Source organism: Hevea brasiliensis, chromosome 4, assembly GCF_030052815.1.
Source record: "Hevea brasiliensis isolate MT/VB/25A 57/8 chromosome 4, ASM3005281v1, whole genome shotgun sequence".
In the NCBI taxonomy this organism is placed as follows: Eukaryota; Viridiplantae; Streptophyta; class Magnoliopsida; order Malpighiales; family Euphorbiaceae; genus Hevea; species Hevea brasiliensis.
This window is the reverse complement of record NC_079496.1, coordinates 67,157,404-67,183,242: the sequence shown is the minus strand read 5'-3', so window position 1 is coordinate 67,183,242 and position 25,839 is coordinate 67,157,404.

The following is a 25,839-nucleotide window of genomic DNA, read 5'->3' as shown; positions in this document are numbered from 1 at the left end:
TCTGTTTCTGCAGAATGACCAAATGAACAGTGATTGTTCATTTAGCCATAACTCAGTGTAGAATTGCCCAATTGACCTGAAATTTTACCAGCAACAAGCTAAGATATAGACCAACAACTTTCATAAAGAAACTCACCCCAAATTATGACTAGAACCTATCCAACAAGGGAGTTGTAGTAACTGTTCACTGTACTGTAGATATGTCAAACTCCATTTGCTATGAATATTATGTTCTCTTTTAATTCCAGTTCTTGATTAAAAGATTTTCTCATCAGAAACTCTTTTCTGAATAAATCTATCTGTCCTGGCCAGGAACTTGAAACATCAAGAACAATTAAATGAACATAGGATTTTATCTCTATTTACTTAGAGGAACAGATTCCATCTTGATCAACACCTACCTCCATATATAACTAGTAGGAGCCAACACATGCCCATATACCCATACATAGTACAAGTATGAAAGCAGTATCAAACTCAAACTACCTATCTATAAGATGATTGTGCTATCTCAGGTCTAAAGATTATATGCACTGATATGATTTATGACAAAACATTGACAAGAGTAAACTCCATGTGCTTGTCATAAGTGTCACTGGTTCGGCCTACTTATCATTTATAAGTGCCTATCATGTTTATTATATGGCATGAGACTCACCATTCCATCTTATTAATATCTCATATAAATAACTCGGGAACAAACATGAATACAATCTTTCTGGATAAAGTCATGTCCTTATTATGAAGTATCCTCGATTGTGAACCTATTTATGATACTTTGTGCTAGAAATATTGTCACTCATATTCTTAACAACTTAAGAATAATATTTCTAACAAAATATCAATGGACCTTTTCTATTACACATAAATATATTATGTAAACGAAAAAGTGGAAATGCCTTTTATTAATAAAAATGTGTACAAGATACATACTAAATGATATGCTCTAGGGCATACTACTAACAAGAGGAACAAGAAAGGAAAAACAAAAATGAAATTTAAGTTAATTATTACACAAGGATAACATCATAAAAATTGGTATCCAATTAAATGTTAACAAATAATTACTAAGGGATAAGAAACAAAAAAAAAAAAAGAAAACAAAATTGACTAAGTTTATTATCTTCCTCATTCCTATCTCCCATGGCTGGCACACCCCAAATAAATGTCTTCCTCCATTGTTGTTTTAATTGAGCTTCATTTCTCCTAAAATTTCCCCATAAAACCCTAAAAATCCTTCACAAAAATTAATTCTCACACCAAGTGGAAGCTTTTGATTGTCACAAAGTATAGAAATTCTAAGGTTATACAAGTCCAAGAAGTGCCACTTAAAGGTTAGTGCTAGCTTCTCTCTTCTTTTCCTTTCTAATGTTTAAAACAAGGTTAAATATGAGTAAATTACATGGGAAAAATTGAAATCCATGCATGAAAAGAAAGACCTAGATTTCGGCAGCCATGATAGGATGTAGGGTTTTGATGGTTTTTGATGGATTTGAATGGGTTAGAAATTGTGTTTGATGTGTAGACATCAATTAGAAATTAATTAGTATGCCTAATGTGATATGTGTTGTGTAAATCTTGAAATGGAGCTAGGGTTTGATATAAAAATTAGGAATTTAATGATATGTTGATAAATTGTTGATGCTGAGATCAATTATGGACTAATTGAAGTGCATGGAATGTAAATTATGGATGGTAGTAGTGTGGGAAGGTGGTATTGGGAGTGTTGTTTTTGTGCAGGGAATTCTAGACCTATGAGTCCAGTGTGTTTAAATGAACATAAGTAGAGCTAGACAGCTCCAATTGGTGTGAGGCTAATTGGAAATGAAATTTAAGACCATAAGCCACATTTTTTATGAAGAAACCCTGTCCAGAAAACTAACCTAAGTTGACCTAAAAATTACCTCAATCTAAGTAACATACAAGATGTCTCTAGAAAATTGACCAAATGAATAGTGTTATGTTCATTTGGCCATAACTCAATGTAGAAATATCTAATTGACCTGAATTTTATATCAATGGAAAGCTTAGATAATTTAGAACGACTTTCATGGAGAACATAACTCCAAATTTTGACCAGAACTTATTGAAATTGTACATCAAAGTCAAGACACAAAATCTAGCAAAACCAATTCTGCCCAGAATTCTGGGTACCGGTCAATCTGGCCAGTTATGGTAAAATAGTCATAACTTATGCTAAAAAACTCCAAATAGAGTGATTCAAAAAATGAAATTTAACTAGACACAATAAGGAATAACTTTGATTGAGAATATTTGGCCAAATTCTCACTGTAGAATTGTCTAATGGAACAGTGAACTCTAGCACTCAAAACTGAAATTTTTGATTTATTTCCTATTGGTTTGAAGTATTGATTGGCAACCAATGCCAACACTTTTGCGAACCAAAATGTGGTAATCTCATGTGGTTAGAACTCATGTAACTATTATGTATGAGAAAGGCAACCTTTGAAGGGAAATGGTAATATGAATAGTAAACCCAATGATATAGGAAATGGCAAAATAAATTAGAAAAAAACTATTATGATGGTTAATATACATAATGTGATTAATGAAATAATTGTTATAAATTGTGATCAATATGAATGACATAATAAATGAATAAATGGATCATATTAATGTATAAATGAGACATTAATTTTCATTATTGTAGAAAGGACCAATACTTTGAGTACAATGGTATAAAAGGATAATTGATGTGAATTGCGATCATATGAATGATAAAATGAATGTATAAATTATAATTAGAATTTATCATGAAATAATAAAGTCATAAAACACAATATTTTAACATTTAATGGTACTATATGCCCATGTATTGCCTAGACACATGTGTCAGATTGGATAGATTGGCATGCCAATAGGGTATTATTTTAGCAGTACTGCGTAAGACTTTATGCCCATATTTATGACTTTATGCCTCTACTCATGGCTTTTATGCCCGATTACTTATTATCATGGCTTTTAGCTATACTGATATGTTATCATGGCTTTTTAGCCATACTGACTGCATACGTGGTTGACGTATTGAGCTTGCACATCCCATGGTATGACGGCCTGAGACACTGTGGTGTCCAGTGTCAACGACCTGCTTATCCAGTTTAGCCAGCCTGTCATAGGTTACTTGGGCAGTGAAATTTATTGAAATAAGTTAAGAATATTAGCAATTAAAAATATTAAAAATTAAATTAATGAGTAAGAAGACCTAAAATAAATTAGATTAGTTATTTAGCAGAAAGTATTGAAATGAACTGGACTGATGCTAAAAATTTATCTATTATGAAATGACTCTAAGAGCCTTAGTTATTATGAAATAATCAAAGATAACCTAGAAAGTATTGAATTAAATAATACAAAAAGATTAGTAATAGAATTATAATTTAAATAAATATTACAATGAACTATATTTTATTTCTATCTGTATTTTGTATATTATTTTCTTTGTTATATTATTATACCACTAAGCAGAAATGCTTAGCGTGATAGATTTGTTTTCTCGCGCAGGTATTGAAGATAAAACCTAGTGGATATTAGACTGGGATTTTGGAGTTCTGATCTGTAAAGTGTCAAAGGTTGTCACATCCTCAGCAATGCATGTAGATAGGGCCCATATAAGTCATGTCATGTATTTTGTATATTATAAATATTTCATATATTGTAATGTAAACTAAGAATTTATAAGTAATATTTATGTGATGTAAATTAATAAATTGATTAGTTTATATGTAATTAATTTGTATATCATGTAAATTGTGAATTTATTCAATTAGTTTGCAAATTATGTAAATTAATGGAAATATGAGAACTTTGATATGTGAATGGAGCATGAATGATAATATATGGTAATGAATGTGAAATTAAATTATATAGAGAATATTTAAACTGATCAGATGATTATGATTAATAAGGATGAGATTTTTATTTGTAAAATATTGTTAAATTTTCAAGTAAGTGAATAGTAAAATATGCAAACTGGTAATAAAACAGGGGAAACTCTACTGGTTTCTCCTTAGAAAAATAATTGATATTAAAATATAACTAGAACAAATTATTAAAAGAATAAAGTAAGATAAGATAGAGTGCTTCGACACCGAGTGTGACAAGTCTTGCTCAGCGACACTGCAGACGGGTGAGGGTTGTCACATTTAGAATTGAAATCCATGCATGAAAAGAAAGAGAGAAGCTAGCACTAACCTTTAAGTGGCACTTCTTGGACTTGCATAAACCTTAGAATTTCTACACTTTGTGACAATCAAAAGCTTCCTCTTGGTGTGAGGATTAATTTTTGTGAAGGGTGTTTAGGGTTTTATGGGGAAATTTTAGGAGAAATGAAGCTCAATTAAAATAACAATGGAGGAAGACATTTAGTTGGGGTGTGCCAGCCATGGGAGATAGGAATGAGGAAGATGATAAACTTTGGGGTGCCAGCCATGGGAGATAGGAATGAGGAAGATGATAAACTTAGTCAATTTTGTTTTCTTTTTATTTGTTTCTTATCCCTTAGTAATTATTTGTTAACATTTAATTGGTTACCAATTTTTATGATGTCATCCTTGTATAATAATTAACTTAAATTTTATTTTTGTTTTTACTTTCTTATTCTTCTTTCTTTTATCATTTTTAATTTAATTTTCATCAATTTTTTTTATTCATATTTCATGTCATATAATTTATTTACTTAATTGGATAAGTTGATAAAAAATAATCTCTGAAGACGAAATGACCAAAATACCCTTCATTTTGCTTAACAGACTAAAATTCTTTGTATCAATCTTAAAAATTCTCCTAACCTTTTCTTGGCATTATAATGCTACCTAGGGCATCGTAACTCTTCTTTTGCATCTCAGAAATTATTTCACAGGATTTTCCTCGGGTTTAGGGCTACCAGCTGTAAAGACAACAACTTCCCGTTAGGGTCACCCATTACCGGGGTGTCGCAAGGTGTTTTGCAGTCGCCTAGACGAACCCTCACCGAAGTGGGAAAGAGTGAGGAGTCGCCACTTTAATTTTGAGGGAAATTAAAGAAAACCAACTCCTTGCCCATCACATCTCATGTGAGGTTCAATCCTTTACCTAGCCCCTAATGCTCAAAATCTCAGGCACATCCATTATTGACTTATCTTGCATTAGTTAAGTTGATCCCATTGAGCCAGTAAACATGTAAATAATTTTAATGTCCTCAGGCACATCCATTATTGGCCACCAAACCATTTACATATTTACAACATCTCATGCTTAACAATTATTCTTAAGAAAATCTCTTAAATTAATTGCATCATATGCAACTATTTAAAATTTCCTAAAATAATTGCCCCAATGGAGGGCCCATGTTATAATTATTTTAATTATAGCATATCCAACTTAATCATTTGTTTGGAAGATTTTATGGTCATCCTAATTACTATTATGGTCTCACTTTGCACATTATCCAATTAGCATGCATATATCATATAATTGCATACATTCTCATACATCTCATGCATTCATGGATAATAATAAATATGGTATGATCATGGACTTTCTAAGGAATTTAATTCTGAGCCACCAAGAATTGAATCAGGGCATTCCTAGGTGCATTTCATTCATTCATTTTACAAGAGTTGCTGAAGGAGTACATAATCAACCCTTGATCTTGAATTCCTCCCACTGGTCCCACCAATGCTCTTGACCTCCTTGATCTTCTTGCAATCCAATTACATAGTAATCCTTGGCATACCAAGGTGAATTTACAAGAACTAAATAAATGAAATTACAACCCAAAATTATTACAACCTTAATAATACATGCCCAAAAATAAATTAACTAATTTACAACCCAAAGAAACATAAAAGAAATAAATCCAATCACATTGGTTTTTTATAGTCCATGATTATCCATCATGCATATCACTATTTAACAATTAAATAAAACATACATACTTAAATTAAATTGAATATCTCATATTTAACTTAAAAATCCAGATTTGAATATGATTTAAACAAATTTAAAAATTTAGATTCGAATCACATTCAAACAAACTTAAAAATTCATATTTGAATCACATTCAAATAACTTTAAAAAATTCAAATTTGAATCATATTCAAACAACTTTTAAAATTCAGATTTGAATCATATTCAAACAACTTTAAAAATTCAGATTTCAATATAATTTAAACAACTTTAAAAATTCAGATTTGAATCACATTCAAATAACTTTAAAAATTCAGATTTGAATCACATTCAAATAACTTTAAAAATTCAGATTTGAATCACATTCAAATAACTTTTAAAATTCAAATTTGAATCACATTCAAACAATTTTTAAAATTTAGATATGAATCAAAATTTAATTGTGTGATTAAAATAACTAATTAAATACTTTAATTAGTCATGAGCCTAATTATGGGCCTTGGAACAAAGCCCACAAACATACCCAAACAGTCATGCGCATGGTAGAATGAATCAAACCATGCGCATGGTGGTGTAGTTCATCAAGCTGCCACCTTTGTTTGTCCAACCAGCAATGAAACAATCATCTCATGATCAAATCACACAATTAAATCATATAATCAACAATCTAAATGGCAAACATAGTGGCTTTGATACCAATTGAAGGAATGGAAGCATGAAAAACACAAGTTTAGATCATTGAAATTCAAAATTTTTCATCTAGGGTCACATGCATAATGCAAGATTTATTTTTATCTATTTGATTTCAATGATAAACAGCATATTAAAACTCTTTTAATATATTTTTGGATCTACATTTGCCATTTAAGATTTTAGAATTAATTAGATTAATTATTAGAACCCTAGATTAGATCAAGAACAAGTGCACTAACCTTTTGATGCACTGTAGTGTGTTTGGCACCTTTGGGATGCGTCTTTAGGATGCCAGATGTTGTCCCTCTAGCTTGTCCACACCAAGATCACCTATGGCAGCCCTTGAACAGCTTCTAAAGATTTTTCTATGAGTTAGAAAATCAAGTTTTGCCTTTTAAGAGATTACAGATGTAAACAGGACACTAGAAACAATTTCTAGTATTTTTAATTCAAGACATTGTTTGCTAATCTCTTTGAATTGGTGAGAGAAGAAGAAGAAGAGAAGGGAATGGCAGCCAAGGGTAGCGGCACAAAGAGAATGAGCAGCTTGTATCTTTTGTTCTTTTATCCTTACACTTATATAGCTAGGTTACCACTTAAAACCCTTGCCACATGTCACCTTTTGATTAGCTCTAGGTTTAATTGACCCAATCACATTGTGCCAAGTGTCAAACCTATATTTAATCTTGACTTTGATCATCTTACATGCTTAAAAGACATATGGCAAGCTTATGTGTAATGCCATGTGTCACCATCTTATGGTGCCACATGTCACCATCTTATGGTGTCACATGTCACCCTGTGAAATGACCAAAATACCCCTGTGTCTTAATTTTGAGTTCTCAACCCAAAATAATTATTTCTCTTCTTCTAATCAATTTATATCAAATATAAATTAATTAATTAATCTCTATTAATTAATTTCTCATTAATTAAATTCATATTTAAACACTTTAAATATAAATTTAACTTATACTATACATCCAATAACCTAGATTTGGTTTCAAGCCATGCTAGGGACTTTGCAATCTAATTGCAAACCAAACCTATTTAATTAATCAATTAAACTCTTTAATTAATTAATTAAATCATATTTAATTTGTTGATTACTTGTGTATGTGTGTGACTTACTAATCTCATCACTAATTAGCAATGAGACATGATATCAACTCTTAATATCATCAGAACTCTTCCGTACCATAAATGATTTCTCTAAATCATTTTATGCACCTCATAGACCATGGTTAACACCTATCATAGCATGCTATGGTCACCCAATTAGTAATAAGGTTTATCTTAAATAAACCTATAATCATATGTTACTATGCACTTGAATCTCTCTATTACAAAATCCCAATTTGAGTTGGAGTCATGGTTTATGTCAAGCCCCATTTGCTATGAATATTATGTTCTCTTTTAATTCCAGTTCTTGATTAAAAAGATTTTTCTCATCAAAAACTCCTTTCTGAATAAATCTATCTGTCTTGGCCAGGAACTTGAAATATCAAGAACAATTAAATGAACATAGGATTTTATCCCTATTTACTTAGAAGAACAGATTTCATCTTGATCAACACCTACCTCCATATATAACTAGTAGGAGCCAACACATTCTCATATACCCATACGCAGTACAAGTATGAAACAGTGTCAAACTCAAACCACCTATATACAAGATAACTGTGCTATCTCAGGTCTAAAGATTATATGCACTGATATGATTTATGACAATACATTGACAAGAGTAAACTCCATGTGCTTGTCATAAGTGTCACTGGTTCGGCCTACTTATCATGTATAAGTGCCTATCATGTTTGTTATATGGCATGAGACTCACCATTCCATCTTATTTACATCTCATGTAAATAATTTGGGAACAAACATGATTACAATCTTTCTAGATAAGTCATGTCCTTATTGTGAAGTATCCTCGATTGTGAACCAATTTATGACACTTTGTGCTTGAAATACTGTCACTCATATTCTTAATAACTTAAGAATAGAATTTCTAACAAAATATCAATGGACCTTTTTTATTACACATAAATATATTATGTAAATGAAAAAGTGAAAATGCCTTTTATTAATAAAAGATGTACAAGATACATACTGAATGATATGCTCTAGGGCATACTACTAATATTGATGACTCCTTACTTTAGTTTACATATAGTTTCAGACATTTCGACTGTCCAGACTGACATTAATCACCGGAACAGTCAAATACACGGACTAGCTAAAGTGAGGGTGTTACAATTCTTCCCTTCTAACAAAAATTTCATCCTTGAAATTTACCAGTTGTACGTAGTTGAAGATCTACACTAGTGTCACCTTGACTCATATGAATGCAATACATGTTATGCACACTATCCCTTTCCATCTATCTATGCCTAGGAACGCCTAAACCATGCTCTGATATCACTAAATGTGACACCCCTTACCCGTCTATAGTGTAGTAGAGCAAGACTTGTCACACTTAGTGCCGGAGCACCCTATCTTATCTTACTTTATTCTTTTAATAATTTGTTTTTATTATATTTTAATATCAATTATTTTTCTAAGGAGAAACCTGTAACACCCTCCCTGTAGCAACTCTGTACATTCTACTGTTTCGGTGACCAGTGTTGGTCCGAACAGTTAGAACGTCCAAAAAAATATTTAAACTAAAGTGAGGAACCATAATTAACTCAAATATTAATAAGAAAAATTTAGGAAAAATTTTAAAAATAAAATACAACCAAGTTAAATGAGCCGGTGCCCTAGCGATGGGTAACTTAGTGGGAAGTTGCGGTTCTCGCAACTAGGAGCCCTAGACCCGGGGAAAAATTCATAAAATAATTTTTGAGACTCCAAAGAAGGGTCATTGAGGTTCATATGGCATTAGAATGCCAAGAAAATGCTTAGAAAATTTTTTCAATTGGTACAGATAATTTTAGTCTATTAAGCCAAACGGAGGGCATTTTGGTCATTTCGTCTTTAGAGATGATTTTTGGCCGACTTGTTTAGTTAAGTAAATAATTATTATGACATAAAATGTTAATAAATATTGCTAAAAAATAAATTAAAAATGAGTAGAGAAAAAAAGAAAAGAAAATGAGATAAATGACAATTTTGACATCACATGATGTCATCAACCCCTTTTCCCACCAATCACAATTAAGCTAACCTATTAAAAAGGGATAATTGAGACAAAAATAACCAAAAGCAATTAGATTTCATCTCCTTCAACAAACTTGCCATTTCCTCTTCTCCCACCCAAAACCACCATTAATGTGACACCCCTTCCCCGTGTACAGTATACCCAAGTAAGTAATGCCACACGGTGTACCGGCACACTCTAATATACCTTAATTATTTTATACCATGCTTTTGAATATAATTTGTGAAATATACTTTATTTAAGCCATTTATCAAAAGTATTATTTATTTGAGGTTCCGAAAATTTTAAAGAAAATCCGGCGGAGTACCGGCTAAAAATGGAGAAAACAATTCTTCGGAACCTGTTAAAAACACTTCCAATATTTATGTTCAATCATCTCAAACTCCAATATCCAAAATCTCAACAATATTTCTCAATTTCAGTTCTCAATAGCCTTTTCATTTCTCAAACATCCATTTCTCATAATACTCATATACAAACAATAAATAATTGCTCAAATTTTGCATTCATAGTCATAACATCCATTATTTACATGAACGTCAGAATACATTACATAAGTTCAAATACATATGAGAAAGTAAAATTAGCTACAAAATATCAAAATGACACCTAGTGTCCTACCAATGCACTGCAGAAGTTGAGGTGACACGGACACTGTGCAGAACTGCAGGATGGACTCACCCAGTCTGTGGTCTACTGGGCTCACAATCGGGATCTCCAGTACCTACGCGTGGCAAAAGCAATGCGTTAAGCAATAATGCTTAGTGGTGCAATAATATAATAGAAGAAAATAGCAAGAAAATGAATGTGTATAGAATGTGTATGCTTTCTTTGTTTGGTATTGGTATATCCATTATTTCGTTAACGTTGTTCACTTTTATTCATTTGGTTGCCCCAAGTAAACCTACACTAGACGACTGGACTGGATAATGGGTAAACTGGCACTGGGTACCTAGTACTTCGGGCCGTCACACCATCGGTCACATATGCATCTCCCGGTGTGCAACAGAACAGCTAACAAGCTGTAAATAATATCAGGCACAAGGCCAAGTCTCAATACAAAGTCAGAATGGCTACAAGCCATGAAATCACAGAATGGCATATTGCCATGTGCAGTACTGCTAACTGAACCCTATTGGCATGCCAAACTATCCAAACCAATCTTGTTAGGTATACTAGGGCATTCGAAACTTTTAAATTCTTCAATTTGTGAATTTCAAATTTTTAGTGTCACTATTCATCTTATTGGTCAACAAAAATGTTGACTTTTAGAATAAAAATATGTACATTGACTTTGGCACTCCCAACATACCACATTTGGCATTCCAAACTTGTTGGCATTAAGTATTTATACCATTTCAAAGTTTAAACCAACACAAGCAGAATTTTCAGTTTTTGTGAGTCAACTTCACTATTCCATTGGATACTGTTTCTGTGGGAATTTGAAGAAATGTAAAACATGAAAGTTTTTCCTTATTTTGTCTAGTTGAATTTCCTTTTTTGAATCACTCCATTTGGAGTTTTGTAGCTCCAGATATGGTCCAAAAACCACAGCTGGTCGGATTCCCATTCTGCAGAAATTACCATATCTACAGTAACATGAACAGTGACTTCCACTGCCATTTGGGTTAGGTTCTGACCATAATTTGGGGCAGGTTCCCTCATGAAAGTTGTTTGTCTATGTCTTAACTTATTGCTGTAAAAATTTCAGGTCAATTGACCAAATCTATAGTGAGTTATGGCCAAATGAACAGTTACTGTTCATTTGGTCATTCTGCAGAATCAGTTTCAGGGTATCCGGATTGGGGCCAAGTTTTGGTCCTCTTGCTTTGGTCTTTTGGGAATGGTTTCTTCAGTAAAAATGTGCCATTATAAGCCTAGTTTCATGTCCAATTGGCCAAACACCAATTGGACCAACACAGCCAAAGTTATGGCTGTGTAATTGGACTGAAATCTCACCATTCTTTGTTGTCCTAGGGCAGCTTACTCCTTCTCTTTGCAATCCTATTTTTCAGTCCAAATTGTGCTCAACTTACCTAAAATAGTCACTAATTGACCATTAAAAAGTTCTCTAACAATTTCCTAAGCCAAGTCACATTTTCACCTTTCCTAAACCCTAATTCAATTTCATGATTTATGCCATTTACCTTGGTTAGCTACTAATGCATTACTCATATGTTTATAACTTCAAACATGGTTTCTATTTCACTTCAAGCTCATCAAAAACACTCCTACATATTCCTTTTCTAGGGCAGCCAAAATTCAAGAGCTCATACACATAGGTTTTTGTTCATTTAAATTACAAGTCTTACTAAATTTCAAGTCCAAAATCATGAAATTTAAGAGTTTTATGTTTATAGTTGCACTAACCTTTAAGTGGCATAATTTTCTCAACTCTAAACTCCACTTTCCTTCACTTTCTAGGCTGCCAAAAGCTCTCCCAAGATGAGTGGACAACTTTCTATGAAAGGGGTTTAGGGTTTATGGTGGAACAAAGAGGGAAATAGAGCTTGAATGGTGTTTTAATGGTGGTTTAGGGTAAGGCTTGGGTTTCGGCTGGTTTGGGGAGGGAGATGGCAGATTGTGTTTTTAATTTTTTGGTCTTGGTTTGTCTCTTTTATTGGTTAATAAAAGAGTTGTTTAACTTTGATTGGGTATGGCTTTTAAATGACATCATTTTGATGTCATAATTAAGCCTTTTTCCTCATTTTTCTTTTCTTTCCTCCACTACTCATTTCCAATTTAATTTCCAGTAATATTAATTCATATTTTATGTCATATTAATTATTTACTTAACTAGACAAGTCGGCCAAAAATCACCTATGAAGGCGAAATGACCAAAATGCCCTCCGTTTGGCTGAACGGGTCAAAATTGTCTGTACCGATTGAAAAATTTTCCTAGGTATTTTCTTGGCATTCTAATGCCATGGGAACCTCAATAACCCTTTTTTGGAGTTCCAAAAATTATTTTATAATTTTTCCCCCGGGTCTATGGCTCATCGTTGCGAGAACCGCAACTTCCCTCCAGTTACCCATCACTTGGGCACCGGCTCATTTGACTTGGTTGTATTTTATTTTTAAAATTTTTACTAAGTGTTTCTTATTAATATTTGAGTTAATTATGGTCCCTCACTTAAGTTTAATTATTTTTCCGGACGTTCTAGCTGTCCGGATCGACACCGGTCACCGGAACAGTAGAATGTACGGAGTTGTTATCGGGAGGGTGTTACAACTCTTCCCCTCTAATTTAAATTTCGTCCTCGAAATTTACCTGATGCAAACAGTTGAGGGAACTATTGCCTCAATGTCTCTTCACTTTCCCAAGTTGCCTCCTCGGTGTTGTGGTGCCTCCAAAGCACTTTCACCAATGGAATTTGCTTGTTTCTCAACTCTTTCACTTCCCGAGCCAAGATCCGTAGAGGTTCTTCTTCGTATGTCAAATCTGGCTGTATTTCAATTTCTTCTCTGGAGATGACATGTGAAGGATCTGAGCGGTATCTTCTGAGCATAGACACGTGGAACACATTGTGGATCTTGTCCAGCTCTGGTGGTAAAGCTAGCCTATAGGCTACTGGACCCACACGTTCAATGACTTCATATGGGCTAATGAACCTAGGGCTTAACTTACCTTTCCTTCCAAACCTCAATACTTTCTTCCATGGTGACACCTTGAGGAACACTTTATCGCCAACCCCATATTCTATTTCTTTCCTCTTCAGGTCGGCATAAGATTTACATGCATGCGAGGCAACCTTAAAGTTGGCTTTGATTGATTTCACCTTCTCCTCAGCCTGTTTCACCGTGTGCAGCCCTACCAGTCTGTCTTCGCCCAATTCAGTCCAGCACACTGGAGTTCTACATTTTCTCCCATACAGTGCTTCATATGGGGCCATTTGGATGCTAGCTTGGTAGCTATTGTTGTATGCAAATTCTGCCAGTGGGAGGTGTCTATCCCAACTTCCCTCAAACTCAATGACACAACTCCTCAGCATATCCTCAAGGACCTGACATATATTTCACGTTATTGTTATCATTTTAATTCAATATTTGTATCAATTTCATTGGTTTCAATTGTTTACCTGGATTACTCTTTCTGATTGCCCATCCGTCTGAGGATGGAAAGCTGTGCTGAAATGGAGTTGTGTACCCAAGGACTCATGCAACTTCTTCCAGAATCTCAATGTAAACCTTGGGTCTCGATCAGATATGATGGAAAGTGGAATTCTATGTAGTCTAACTATCTCACTGATATACAATTCTGCTAACTTCTCCAGTGAGTAGTCAGTCCTAACTGGCAGAAAGTGTGCTGACTTTGTCAATCTATCAACTATCACCCATGCTGCATCATGTTTCTTCCGGGTGAGAGGTAGACCACTTACAAAATCCATGGTGACCCGATCCCACTTCCATTCAGGTATGCGTATAGGCTGTAGCAAACCCGATGGAACTTGATGTTCTGCCTTGACTTGCTGACATGTCAAGCATTTAGTTACATAGTCAGCTATGTCTTTCTTCATACCAGGCCACCAATACTGAAGCTTCAGATCATGATACATCTTTGTACTTCCTGGGTGCATAGCATATACACTGGTGTGTGCCTCTTTCAGAATACTGGCCTTCAATTCCCCATCATCTGGTACACACAGTCTTCCTTTGTAATACAGACACCCATCTGCTTTCACCTCATAATCAGTTGCTTTTCCCTCTGAAATTTTGCTCATAATAGCCATCAGCTTCTCATCTACCTTCTGCCCATCTAAAATCTGCTGTAGCAGGTTTGGCCTCACTTGCAACTCAGCCAAAATAGCTCCATCTCGAATCAAAGTTAGACGGGCATTCAATGATCTCAAAGCTGTCATGGATTTTCTGCTCAAGGCATCAGCAACTACATTTGCCTTCCCAGGATGGTAGTCAATTGCACAATCATAATCCTTTAGGAACTCAATCCATTGCCTCTGTCTAAGGTTGAGCTCCTTCTGGGTTGGCAAATATTTCAGGCTTTTGTGGTCCGTGTAAATGTAGCACTTTTCACCATACAAGTAATGCCTCCATATCTTCAGTGCGAAGATAATTGCTGCAAGCTCTAGATCATGGGTAGGGTAGTTCTGTTCATGTGGCCTTAGCTGCCTGGAAGCATAGGCGATCACTTTCCCCTCTTGCATCAATACACACCCTAACCCATTATGTGAGGCATCACTGTAGACCACGAAGTCCTTTCCTGACACTGGCTGTGTTAACACTGGTGCCTCTGTCAACATAGCCTTCAACTTCTCAAAACTGGTCTGACACTTGTCATTCCAGTCAAATCTGACATTCTTGTGTAACAACTTGGTCATTGGAGCAGCTATTAGGGAAAATCCCTTCACAAATCTTCTGTAATACCCAGCTAGCCCCAAGAAGCTTTCGACCTCAGTTGTATTTCTGGGAGGCTTCCATTCCATCACTGCTTCTATTTTCTTGGGATCCACCCTAATCCCATCAGCTGACACTATGTGTCCAAGGAATGCAATCTCATTCATCCAAAAGTCACACTTGGACAACTTAGCATACAGCTTCTTTTCTTTCAGGGTTTGCAGAACAATCCTCAAATGCTCATCATGTTCTTCCCTGGTCTTGGAATACACCAAAATATCATCAATAAAGACCACTACGAACCGATCTAAGTGTGGATGGAAGATACGGTTCATAAGGTCCATGAATGCCGCTGGTGCATTTGTTAAGCCAAAGGGCATCACTAGGAACTCATAATGCCCATATCGGGTCCTGAATGCAGTCTTTAGCACATCTGCATCCTTCACCCTCAACTGATGATACCCTGATCTGAGATCAATCTTAGAAAATACTCCTGCTCCCTTCAACTGATCAAATAGGTCATCAATTCTAGGCAACGGATATTTGTTCTTCACAGTCACTTTATTCAATCACGTGTCGATGCAAAGCCTCAAAGTCCCATCCTTCTTCTTTACAAACAGCACTGGAGCTCCCCATGGTGACACACTGGGGCGTATGAACCCCTTATCCAGCAACTTTTGCAACTGAGTTTTCAACTCCCTCAATTCCGTGGGTGCCATCCTATAAGGAGCAATGGAAATGGGTGCTGTACCCGGCAGTATCTCAATAGCAAATTCAACTTTCCTTTCTAGTGGCAAACCAGGCAATTCTTCAGGAAATACCTCTGGGAAGTCTCTCACTATGGGTATGTCACTCAGGTTTGGCTTAGCCTGCCTAGTATCCACCACATGTGCTAGGTAGGCTTCACAGCCTTTTCTCATCATTCTTCTTGCAACTGTGGCTGAGATGACATTGGACAAGAAATCTGTCCTTTCACCCACAACAGTGATCTCATTGCCCTCAGAAGTTTTCAAAGAAATTCTCTTCAATTTGCAATCAACTATTGCCTGATGACGTGACAACCAGTCCATTCCCAAAATCACGTCAAACTCATGGAAGGGCAACTCAATTAGGTCTACCGAGAATTCATACCCTTGAATCGTTAACGGGCAACCCTTGTATACCTTGTTCACCACTACACTGTGGCCTAATGGATTAGTGACCAGAATGTCTTGGTCACTCTCTCCTACTAGTATCTCCCTTTCTACGGGTAGATTGATGCAGATATATGAATGAGTGGATCCTGGATCCACCAATGCATGCACAGGTGTAGTGTAGAGAAAGAACCTACCCCTGATGACGTCCGGGGCATCTTGCTCCTCCTGAGCTCTAAGGGCATAAGCTCTTGCAGGTGGTCTGCTGTCAGGCCTCTCTCGGCTCGAATCTTTGGCCTCTGTGATGGTCCTCTGACCTCGACTTGCCGATTTTCTACCCCTCGTAGTGCGGGAGCAGTGCATGCGCTGTGTTGGAGCAGCTGTAGTAGTTCTGCGTGGACAGTTTCTCAGCTGATGCTCTGTCGACCCACATCTTAAGCAGGCACCAGTTACTCTCCAACATTCCCCCTTGTGCCATTTCAGGCAATGCGGACATGCAGAAGATGTTGGGGCTGGTCCCCTGAACCCCATCCCTGGAGAGCTGCCCACTGATGGTGTGGACTGACCTCTCCTAGGGGTGAACTGTGGCCTGGGCCCCTGAGACTGACCCTGACCCTGTGGCTGAGCTGAACTCTGTGCAGGAGGACCCTTGAACTTCTTCCCAAATGCAGGAGCTGAACTAGACTGACCCGGGCCCCTCTTCTGCTGTCTATCCCTTACAGTGCGCTCACTGATTCTCACTTTTTCCACCTTTATTGCAGCTTCCACTAACTTGGTAAATTCTGTGATTCCCAAGGCAGTGAGCTGGATCTTGATGTTGTCATTTAGTCCCTCTTCAAATCTCTTGCACCTTTCAGCTTCATTAGGGACTATCTCCCTTCCATAGCGGCTCAATCTTACGAATTCCTTCTCATATTCGGCCACTGACAGCTGTCTCTGCCTCAGGTTAATAAACTCTCTTCTTCTCTCTTCCAGGTATACAGTACCCACATATTTCTTCTTGAATTCAGAGAGGAAGAAGTCCCAAGTTACAGCTTCTGGCTGCACTTCACTGGACACAGTGTCCCACCATTCGTAGGCATCGTCTTGTAACAAGGATACAGCAGCTTCTAAGTTCTGCTCTGGGGTGCAGTGGAGTTGTTTTAAGACTCTGCCCATTCTGTTCAACCAATTTTCGGCTGCAACAGAGTCATCTTCCCTCTTGCCAAAGAAATCCACAGCTCCAAACTTTCTTAGTCTTTCCAGGTGTGATTTCTGCTGTGGAGCTGGTGGTGGTGGTGGTGGTGGTGGTACTGGCATTACCCCGGCCATTTGTCTAAAGAAGTCGGCCATTTGTTGAAACATGGCCTGTGGAGGCTGAGCAGGCTCTGCTTGAGCTGGTGGAGCAGATTCTCTCATGCCCCCAGTCTCAGCTGCTGCAGGTGGAGCATGACTCTCCACTTCCTCCTCAACGGCTCTCTGAGATGAAGGGTCCATATCCTATTCAAAATAAGAAAGATAAACAGATCTGCGTTAGTGTCACCTCGACTCTTACAAATGCAATGCATGGTATGGACTCAATCTAGGCCCAGAAACGCCTAAACCGTGCTCTGATACCACTAAATGTGACACCCCTTACCCGTACAAGATATGCCGAGTAAGTAATGCCACACGGTGTACCGGCACACTCTAATATACCTTAATTATTTTATACCATGCTTTTGAATATAATTTATGAAATATACTTTATTTAAGCCATTTATCAAAATTATTATTTATTTGAGGTTCTGAAAATTTTAAAGAAAATCCGGCGGAGTACCGGCTAAAAACGGAGAAAACAATTCTTCGGAACCTGTTAAAAACACTTCCAATATTTATGTTCAATCATCTCAAACTCCAATATCCAAAATCTCAACAATATTTCTCAATTTCAGTTCTCAATAGCCTTTTCATTTCTCAAACATCCATTTCTCATAATACTCATATACAAACAATAAATAATTGCTCAAATTTTGCATTCATAGTCATAACTTCCATTATTTACATGAACGTCAGAATACATTACATAAGTTCAAATACATATGAGAAAGTAAAATTAGCTACAAAATATCAAAATGACACCTAGTGTCCTACCAATGCACTGCAGAAGTTGAGGTGACACGGACATGCGTAATCGCAGGATGGACTCACCCGGTCACGTGGTCTCACGGGCTCACGATCGGGATCTCCAGTACCTACGCGTGGCAAAAGCAACGCGCTAAGCAATAATGCTTAGTGGTGCAATAATATAATAGAAGAAAATAGCAAGAAAATGAATGTGTATAGAATGTGTATGCTTTCTTTGTTTGGTATTGGTATATCCATTATTTCGTTAACGTTGTTCACTTTTATTCATTTGGTTGCCCCAAGTAAACCTACACTAGACGATTGGACTGGATAATGGGTAAACTGGCACTGGGTACCTAGTACCTCGGGCCGTCACACCATCGGTCACATATGCATCTCCCGGTGTGCAACAGAACAGCTAACAAGCTGTAAATAATATCAGGCACAAGGCCAAGTCTCAATACAAAGTCAGAATGGCTATAAGCCATGAAATCACAGAATGGCATATTGCCATGTGCAGTACTGCTAACTGAACCCTCTTGGCATGCCAAACTATCCAAACCAATCTTGTTAGGTATACTAGGGCATTTGAAACTTTTAAATTCTTCAATTTGTGAATTTCAAATTTTTAGTGTCACTATTCATCTTATTGGTTAATAAAAATATTGACTTTTAGAATAAAAATATGTACATTGACTTTGGCACTCCCAACATACCACATTTGGCATTCCAAACTTGTTGGCATTAAGCATTTATACCATTTCAAAGTTTAAACCAACACAAGCAGAATTTTCAGTTTTTGTGAGTCAACTTCACTGTTCCATTGGACACTGTTTCTGTGGGAATTTGAAGAAATGTAAAACATGAAAGTTGTTCCTTATTTTGTCTAGTTGAATTTCCTTTTTTGAATCACTCCATTTGGAGTTTTGTAGCTCCAGATATGGTCCAAAAACCACAGCTGGTCGGATTCCCATTCTGCAGAAATTACCATATCTACAGTAACATGAACAGTGACTTTCACTGCCATTTGGGTTAGGTTCTGGCCATAATTTGGGGTAGGTTCCTTCATGAAAGTTGTTTGTATATGTCTTAACGTGTTGCTGTAAAAATTTCAGGTCAATTGACCAAATCTACAGTGAGTTATGGCCAAATGAACAGTTACTGTTCATTTAGTCATTCTGCAGAATCAGTTTCAGGGTATCTGGATTGGGGCCAAGTTTTGGTCCTCTTGCTTTGGTCTTTTGGGCATGGTTTCTTCAGCAAAAATGTGCCATTATAAGCCTAGTTTCATGTCCAATTGGCCAAACACCAATTGGACCAACACAGCCAAAGTTATGGCTGTGTAATTGGACTGAAATCTCAGTCCATTGCTGCTGTCCTAGGGCAGCTTACTCCTTCTCTTTGCAATCCTATTTTTCAGTCCAAATTGTGCTCAACTTACCTAAAATAGTCACTAATTGACCATTAAAAAGTTCTCTAACAATTTCCTAAGCCAAGTCACATTTTCACCTTTCCTAAACCCTAATTCAATTTCATGATTTATGCCATTTACCTTGGTTAGCTACTAATGCATTACTCATATGTTTATAACTTCAAACATGGTTTCTATTTCACTTCAAGCTCATCAAAAACACTCCTACATATTCCTTTTCTAGGGCAGCCGAAATTCAAGAGCTCATACACATAGGTTTTTGTTCATTTAAATTACAAGTCTTACTAAATTTCAAGTCCAAAATCATGAAATTTAAGAGTTTTATGTTTATAGTTGCACTAACCTTTAAGTGGCATAATTTTCTCAACTCTAAACTCCACTTTCCTTCACTTTCTAGGCTGCCAAAAGCTCTCCCAAGATGAGTGGACAACTTTCTATGAAAGGGGTTTAGGGTTTATGGTGGAACAAAGAGGGAAATAGAGCTTGAATGGTGTTTTAATGGTGGTTTAGGGTAAGGCTTGGGTTTCGGCTGGTTTGGGGAGGGAGATGGCAGATTGTGTTTTTAATTTTTTGGTCTTGGTTTGTCTCTTTTATTGGTTAATAAAAGAGTTGTTTAACTTTGATTGGGTATGGCTTTTAAATGACATCATTTTGATGTCATAATTAAGCCTTTTTCCTCATTTTTCTTTTCTTTCCTCCACTACTCATTTCCAATTTAATTTCTAGTAATATTCATTCATATTTTATGTCATATTAATTATTTACTTAACTGGACAAGTCGGCCAAAAATCACCTATGAAGGCGAAATGACCAAAATGCCCTCCGTTTGGCTGAACGGGTCAAAATTGTCTGTACCGATTGAAAAAATTTCCTAGGTATTTTCTTGGCATTCTAATGCCATGGGAACCTCAATAACCCTTTTTTGGAGTTCCAAAAATTATTTTATAATTTTTCCTCCGGGTCTAAGGCTCCTCGTTGCGAGAACCGCAACTTCCCTCCGGTTACCCATCACTTGGGCACCGGCTCATTTGACTTGGTTGTATTTTATTTTTAAAATTTTTACTAAGTGTTTCTTATTAATATTTGAGTTAATTATGGTCCCTCACTTAAGTTTAATTATTTTTCCGGTCGTTCTAGCTATCCGGATCGACACCGGTCACCGGAACAGTAGAATGTACGGAGTTGTTATCGGGAGGGTGTTACAATTAAAGCTTATATAAGTTTTCTAACTCACCAAATCTCACTTGAAACCCTAAGTCCACTTCAACAAAATTTGTCTATACAACTTGGCAAGGTGATTGGCTGCCAAGAAAAGCCAAGAAAATGAAGTTTAAACTTGGGAGAATTCTGCTAAAAAAAAAGGTTAGTGTCCAATTCTTGTTCCTTTTGTTTTAATTCATGTTCAATGGCATGACTTGTGTAGGAAATATAAGAAAATAAAACAAACAAGTGTGTGTGTGCACCTTATAAATTTTTGGCAGCTAGGGTTAGCTAGGCTTTGATGATTTTGCTTGATAAAAAAGTGTTGATGAGCAGCCCTTAGTGCTAAATGCATGATTGAACTTAGTTGTGTAGGTGAAATGCAAAGATTAGGCATGTATGAACATGGAAAAATTTGGACACTTAACAACATTAGGGTTTGCTCATGTGATGGTTCATTAACCTTGTAATGGTCAATTAGTGACCATTTGAATGTGTATGAAGTGAGTTGAGGCTTGGCATTTGTGTATGGGTGAGCTGCCTTGGCTGACCTGCAAGACTGAGCATGAGTCTAGCAGGTTTGGGCAGTTATAAATGGAGTTATAGAGGTTCAATTGGTGCAAGGGAAATTGGACATGAAACTAGACACATAATGGCACCACTTTGGTGAAGAAACCCTGCCCAGAAAACCAAACCAAGTTGGCCTAAAAATTTCCCTAATCTGGGTGACTTGTATTTTGCCTGGGCAAAATGACCAAATGAACAGTGCTTATTCATTTAGTCATAACTTAGTGTAGAAAGGTCCAATTGACCTGAAATTTTACCAGATGAAAGCTGAGACATAGACCTAAAACTTTCATGAAGAACACAAATCAAAATTCTGACCATAACCTAGTCAAATTACCAACCAAACTTAGGTTACCAAATCTGGCAGAACCAGTTTTGCCCAAAATTTTGGATTCTGTCCAATCCAGCCAGTTATGGTGTTTAGGCCATAAATTGAGCTACAAAACTCCAAATGGAGTGATTCAAAAAAGAAAATATAACTAAACAAAATAAGGAACAACTTTCATGAAGACAATTTTGCCAAATTCCTATTGTAAAAATGACCAATGGAACAGTAAACGCATGGCTTGAAACCTGAAAATTTTGAACAACTAGCACTAAGCTTAGAAATGGTATTGGCAACCAATACCAACAACTTTAGAATGCAAAATGTGGTATGTTGGGAGTATTAGAACCAATGTAACACCCTTATGTTCGGTAGTGCGTTCTACTATTCTAGTGACCAGTATTGTTCGGATAGCTAGGATGCCTAGAACTACACTTAGATATGGGTGAAGAGACATAAAATAATGAAATACAAGAAAAGAAAATGCAAGAAAAACAAAGGGAAAATAATAGTAATGAAATGTAACCAAGTTAAATGAGCCGAGAACCATAGCGATGGGTAACCGCACTGGAAAGTTGCGGCGTAGATCGTTGACTAGCCCTGGACCGTGGAGAACCATGAAAAATATTTTTAAGACTTAAATAAACATTTATTGAAGTATAAATGTCATTAGAAATATTAAAGCAAAATTAATTAATTAGTACAAAGAAAGACGAGAAATCGAGAAAATGACAAAACTCGGTGTTACCGAAAAATCGGAAATGCAACCCGAATAGGGGTATTGTGGTCATTTGACACCTCGAGTTGCCTTTTGACCTAAATTTTCATTAAAAATAAATGATATTAAACTTTGAAAATACCATGAAAAATTAAAATGAGATACATTATGTAAACAGTGAAAGTGTGGTGGCCAAATTGCAAAAATTGGAAAGTTTAACATTAAAATAGATTTTTAATCAATTAGTGCTCCACTAACATCACTTAAGTGGACAGCCAACTCCACTAACTCCATCTTCTTCTTCTTCTACATTATTCTCCAAGCCAAACCAAATTCTCTCAAAAATTCTTCCATGGCCGCACCATACCACAAGCTCCATCTACCATGATTAAGCTATGGTTTCTTACAAATTTCTTCATTAAAAGTGGTGTATACCTCTTGGGCAGATTATTGGGAGCAAGAAAGTTAGTTTTGATGAGGTTTTCAAGAAATTCAAAGTGGTAAGTGAGTGTTTTCAATTCTTATTCAATTAAAAGTGTAACCAAGGTTGTGGGTAATTGATTTATGAAAGAATTTTTGAAGTTTGATGTTTTAATGGAGATGTACATTTTGGCAGCCATGGAAATTCTATATATGTAGCTTGTTTTTACTTGTTTATGGTTGTCTAAGATGTTGTTATTGATGGCAGCATGGATATGTGTATAATGGTTTGAATTTGGACATGTAAATGAGGTATGTCATGTGGTTAATTGTTGTAATTGGACTTGGAAAAATTCTGAGTTATAATGTGTTTGTTGAGAGTTGTTACAAGCTGCCAAAATGACCAAAATATGAAGTAAAGTGTGTTAATGTTATGGTACAAACCAGAATTGGCATGGAAGAATTAATTTGGTAAGTGTTGGATGTGTAATTGGTAAGGATAAACAATATGTAATAGGGCAGTGTACATTTTAGCTTAGAACCTTAAGTGTGTGACTCCAATTGGTATGAGACCAATTGGAGGTGAAACTAGGCACAAAATGTGCCAACTTTCATGAAGGAAGCTTACCAAAATTCTGCCTAGAAGGTGACTTAAAAAATGACCAAATCCGGATTAGTGACTTGAAAGCCTAAAAATTGACCATTTGGGCAGTAGTTAGTGTTTTGACCATAACTCACTCAAAACAGGTCCAAATGACCTGAACTTTTTACCATGAATAGTTTAGATATATATCTACAATTCTTATGAAGACACTAAAGCCCAGAAATGGCAAGAACTAAGCCAAAGAGCTTGCACAATTTCAGGTACCAAAACTGGCCGAACCAAAAGTGACCTAAAAATGACCTAAAGTTACCATTTTGGTGCATTCTGTCCAGCATTGGTAAATTGACCATAACTTGGTCTACATAACTCAGAATGACCTGAAATTTTGCCCTGTGTGCAATAAGACATAGACCTACAAGTTTGTAGTTTGGACCGAAACCCGAAAAGCGAGGGAACTAGGTCGTTTGGCTAGGTCAAAATAGTACACCGAAATCTGGTAAATTGCAATAAAATGCAATATACTTGAAAGTGAATTTGGTAACATGTATTGTAACACCCCTCACCCGACTACAGTGTAGCCGAGCAAGGCATGCTACAATCGGTGCCGGAGCACCCTATCTTATCTTACTTTATTCCTTTCATAATTTGATCTCATTATATTTTAATATTAATTATTTTTTTTCGACGGAGAAACCAGCGGAGTTTCCCCTATTTTATTACCAGTTGACGTATTTTACTATTTACCTGTTTAAAAATTTCAATAATGTTTTACAAATAGAATCTCATCAATTATTTTCATAACCATCTCATAATTCACATCTCATTCATATATCTCAATTTCATATTCATTTCCATGCATTATCTATATATTTCAAATCTGTCTTCAAATCCATACAATCTCATTCATACTCAAATTTCATAAGTAAAATTTTCAAACTTCTTTAATTTACATATTAAAATACTTACTTTGAGTAGATCCCATAATTCATAGGTTAATTACATGAGTTTATTTTGTACAAGATATACAAATAATTTACAATGTGCTAGGAATGAACAATATACATAACATGTATAAAATGAGCCCTATCTACATGCATTGCTGAGGAGGTGACAATCTTGAACTCTTTTAACACTTCTGCAGATCTAGACTTCGAAAATCTCAGTCGACAGTCTACTGGTTTTTACCTTCAGTACCTGCGCGAGGAAGAAATTCCATCGCGCTAAGCATTTCTGCTTAGTGGTGCAATAATATAACAAGAAATAATATATACAAATAAAGAAAGAACAGAGCATAATTTGAATGCTTAAGAATCAATTTAATTTAATACAATGTGTCTAATGTTAATTATCTTTTGTTCTTATTTGTTTCGCTTTGGAAGCGTTTAATTCCGAAATTCACAGTGATAATGTACGATATACAGAATTAATAAAAATACTCAATTTATATTCATATGGCAATAGAAGGTACATTTAAAATATTTAGTTAAGTTATACTATTTTTGCAACTCTCTTATCATTTTACTTAACAATTTTTATGTGGTTTGGATCATTTCATAATTGTAACTAATTCTTTTGAAGTCTTATTAACTCATTTATTTGATCTCTAATGTTTTTAATTACTAATAGTCTTAATTTATTTCAATAAATTACACGCCCAAGTGACCTCACGACAGTGACTAAAATCGATAACGGTCGTTGGCCTTTGGGCCGCGGTGCCTCGGGCCGTCATACCATGGGACGCAGAACGTCAATCATGTATGCAGTCAGTATGGCTAAAAAGCCATGATATCACATAATCGGGCATAAAAGCCATGAATACGGGATAAAAGCCATGAATACGGGCATAAAGCCATGAATACAGGCATAAAGCCTTTCGCAGTACTGCTAAAACAATACCCTATTGGCATGCCAAACTATCCAATCTGACACACATGTCTAGGCAATACAAGGGCATATAATATCATCAAATATTAATATGTTGTGTTTTATGTCTTTATTATTTCACGATAAATTTCATAATTTGTACATTGATCATAATATTCATACATTCCTTACATCATTCCTATTGATCACAATTCACAATAATGGTATTCATATACCATTGTACTCAAAATATTTCTCCTCTTTACAATAATGAGAACTAATGTCTCATTCATACATTAATATGATTCATTTATTCATTCATTATGTTATTCATATTGATCACAATTCTAAACAATGGTTCACATGTACCATTGTATTCA